Here is a 4,099-nt window from a genome sequence, read left to right on the forward strand (position 1 = left end):
CCAATTGCAAGAGCATAGTTCTAGTAAAATCTTTCTGCTTCCTCAAATTTTGCAAACTCCCTCCCCTCTAAATAAGCAATGCTCATATTTTGGAAGTTTAACCCATCATACTCAAAGTGTCCGCTAATCTCAGTATTTTCTTATATTATGCCGTCCAAAAACTGTAAAGATGGGACATTTTCAGTTTCTTCATGTGACTCATCCTCTGCAAATAACCTTCACTATTAGGTACGGAGTTTTGGCCCTAAACTCCATTCTTTTTTATTGCTTCTGCATCCATTTCTTGAAAATAGGCAACATGTCTTTCATTGTACATAATTAATATGAAAATGAATGGATACACATCAATTGCATTTAGTAGAAGTATAAACATACAATTGTGCGCACATATAATGGCAATTGCGCGACAAGAATGCAAAGAGACTGTGTTGTTGGCCAATTGCAAGAATATAACGCAAAGAGACTGCTCTGTTAGTAGAGGACGGAGAGACGATCGTTTTGTGGGGTGGATGGTCGCTAGAGGATGCCAGGGTTGAGAGAAATCACCGGCCAAAGTGGTTGGCCTGGTATGTGATGCGAGAGAGATGGGAGAGAGAGAGAGTCAGGCGAATAGAGAGAAGTGCCCATGAGGAAGAAGGGGAGTTAGGGTATTTCTAGGGTTTTTGAATAAATTCCAGAAAAGCTTATTTACTGTAGTGCCCCCTGAAACTTCGGTCAAATCTCACTTTACCCACTTAAAGTTAAAGTGGACGACCTAACCTAATTGACCGTGATTTTGTGTTTCACTTTACCCCTCACTGTTATCTCCATTAATAACTCTGTTAGTTTTGATGACGTGGCAGGGTTATTTTAGTCTTTTTACCACAAGTGATGATGTGTAATGTGAATGGCCCACTTTTTTTATTTAAATTGAATTAAATATAAAATAAAATAAAAAGTAATGTAATTACTTGTTTAATTAAAAATATATATAAATAAAATGGAAAAATTAATAAATAATTTTTTTTTTCTTCTCTATGCTTTAAAAATAAAATAAAATAAAATAAAAATAAATAAATAAAACCCTACCCAGATCCAACTCTCCCAAGAAACACTAGCCCAGCCGGCTTCCCCAGCCCTTCTCCACTCCTCTATGCTTCTTCCTTCCAATTTCCAAAACATAAAAAAAAAATATATATAAACAACAAGAAGAACAACAGCTTTTGCTGCTACTTCTTTTCAGCTGCTACTTCTTTTTCAAGTCTTGAACTTTTTTCATAAAAAATATAGTTTCTTTATATGAAATAATCAAATGTCTGGAATTTACATGGTTTTTGGCATCTAGGTTTTTCTTTTTAGAGTATCAAGAGGGGGACAAATGCAAATTTCTAAAATAAAAACATATACATATAGAAATATCACTTGCCACTGATGGATTCAATCCGTACGGGGTTCTAAATCAACACCACAGCACTTGGCCGATTTTCGTATTCCCATATAATTTGCCGCCTTGGAAATGCATGAAAAAAGAGTACATGATGATGACTGTTTTGATAACTGAGGATCCTGGCAGGTCAATCGATGTGTACTTAAGGCTGTTGGTTGATGAGCTCAAGGATTTATGGACCAACGGTGTGCGTACGTACGATAAATCCACTGGGAAGATGTTCACTTTGCGGGCGGCAGTTATGTGGACTGTGAATGATTTTCCCGCATATGCAATGGTGTCGGGGTGGAGCACAAAGGGTTATATGGCATGCCCTGTATGCAAGGAAGATGTAACTTCTAGTTGGCACGCTGGAAAAGTGTGTTACCTTGGGCATCGAAGATGGTTGCCATGGGACCACGAGTGGCGGGAAAAGGATAAAGAGTTCGACGGGAACAAAGAGCGTCGCGCAAGACCTAGAGAATCGTCCGGTGATCAAATCTTGGAACAGCTTAATGGTTTGGATTTTGCTCCGTTTGGGAAAACAGTTAGTCGGACAAGACCTGCTACACATATGAACTGGACGCACAAGTCTATGTTTTTTGAGCTTCCATATTGGTCGAAACTAAAATTGAGGCACAATCTCGACGTTATGCATGTTGAGAAAAATGTGTTTGACACATTGATAGGAACTATTCTAGATATCAAGGAGAAGACAAAGGACACGATAAAAGCTCGTCTTGATTTGGAAAGAATGGGCATACGAAGGGGTTTATGGCTGAAAAGGGGCACTGATAAAGCTATAAGAGATCTTGCATTTTTTTCAATGAAACCGAATGACAGAAAAGAGTTTCTACAGTTTGTCTCGTCTGTTAAGTTTCCTGACGGATATGCTTCTAATATCGCACGTTGCGTGAATGTTGACGGGGGTAAATTTACTGGACTCAAGAGCCATGACTGTCATGTGTTTATGCAACGCCTACTTCCTGTGGGGATTCGACACCTATTGCCGGAAGATGTAGTGAAGCCAATCATATTGTTGTCCAGATTTTTTTCCCAACTGGCGGCAAAAACGTTGCGAAAGACAGACATTGATCAGTTGCGCCATGACATTGTCCAAGTCTTATGCAAGTTTGAGATGATATTTCCTCCGGCTTTCTTCACGAGTATGATTCATGTGATGGTTCACTTACCAGAAGAGGCATTGCTTGCTGGTCCAGTCAACTATCGCTGGATGTATCCAATAGAAAGGTATATAATCATCATCATTCGTGTAAGCATCATTATCTCATGCTTCCTACTTGCTAATTTGCATCTTTTCATTTTATTTTGGCAGGCTACTCGGAGAGCTGAAAAAAAGCGTACGCAACAGAGCGAAGCCCGAAGGATCAATTGTAGAGGCTTGGGTTCAATATGAGGCGCTTACTTTTTGTGGAATGTATTTAAAAGACGTGGACACGGCTTTCAATCGACCTCAGCGCAATAATGACGGAGGTGTGAGAAATGAGCAACTTTCTGTTTTTGCCCAAAGTGCACGACCCTTTGGAGATCCTGTACGAGAAGAGTCGTTTTCCAAAAATGACATGGAGGTGGCGCATTGGTTCGTATTGAACAATTGTGATGAGATAATGCCATATTTAGATGAGCATGAAGAGATGATGAAGCGAGAACATCCATCGCATTTGTATTCCAAGAAACACCTTGAATTGTTTCCAAAATGGTTTTTGGAATATGTAAGTTTTAAGTGTTTTGTAATTGACATATATATTGTAGTATTTCATTTTCTCAAACTAACATGTGAATGTTGTTGTATAATATTAGGTGAATAAGTTGAAATCAGATAATTCCCCCACTTACAGTGAAGAGTTGTATAACTTGGCATTCGGCCCAATTCGAGCTGAATTATTCTCGGGTTGTCATGTTAATGGCGTCAAGTTTTTAGGGACTACACGAGATGACAAGTTGTGTACGCAAAACAGCGGTGTCCATGTTCCAGGTGGAGGGGAAAGTACGGACATTGATTTCTATGGCAAACTCACAACTGTCGTGCAATTGCTTTACAAAGACCGATACCAAGTCATCATGTTTAAGTGTCGATGGTTTGATACAAACCCAAATAGGCAGGGAAGTGTTAAAATCGATCAAGGGTTACTATCTGTGAACATGAACAGAACTTGGTACGATGACGACCCATACATTTTGGCAAACATGGCAAAACAAATTGTCTATGTAGATGACCCTAAAGCAGGGAGCGGGTGGAAAGTTGTTCAGCAAATGGATCACAGGAACGTATATGCTATACCAGAACTAGACCCATCTGACGTCGATGTAGCTGACCAACGGTCAGAATCTGGCATGGAAAATGATGCGGAAACGCTTCGCGATACAAATGTTGTTCAGGAACCATTTCAGCTCGAAGGAGTGTCTTCAAGAGAAATACCAATTCAATCCATTACAATTGACCTCGGTGATCTTCCTAGATACGATGTAGTTATGGAGGAGGAGGAGGAGGAGGATGAGGATGAGGATGATTGGGAGACTGAAAGTGATGATAGCGAAGACAACGAAGGTTATTATAGTTCGGATGATGAATAATGCAATTTATTTGTTGCTTCATATGTTTTAGTATTGGTAATTTCTTGTAATGTAATTACGTTAGTGTAAATATATTGGCAACTCTACTTTTGTTGAATA

The sequence above is a fragment of the Prunus avium genome, chromosome 4 (genome assembly GCF_965620075.1).
Source record: "Prunus avium chromosome 4, drPruAviu1.hap1.1, whole genome shotgun sequence".
NCBI classification, from domain to species: Eukaryota; Viridiplantae; Streptophyta; class Magnoliopsida; order Rosales; family Rosaceae; genus Prunus; species Prunus avium.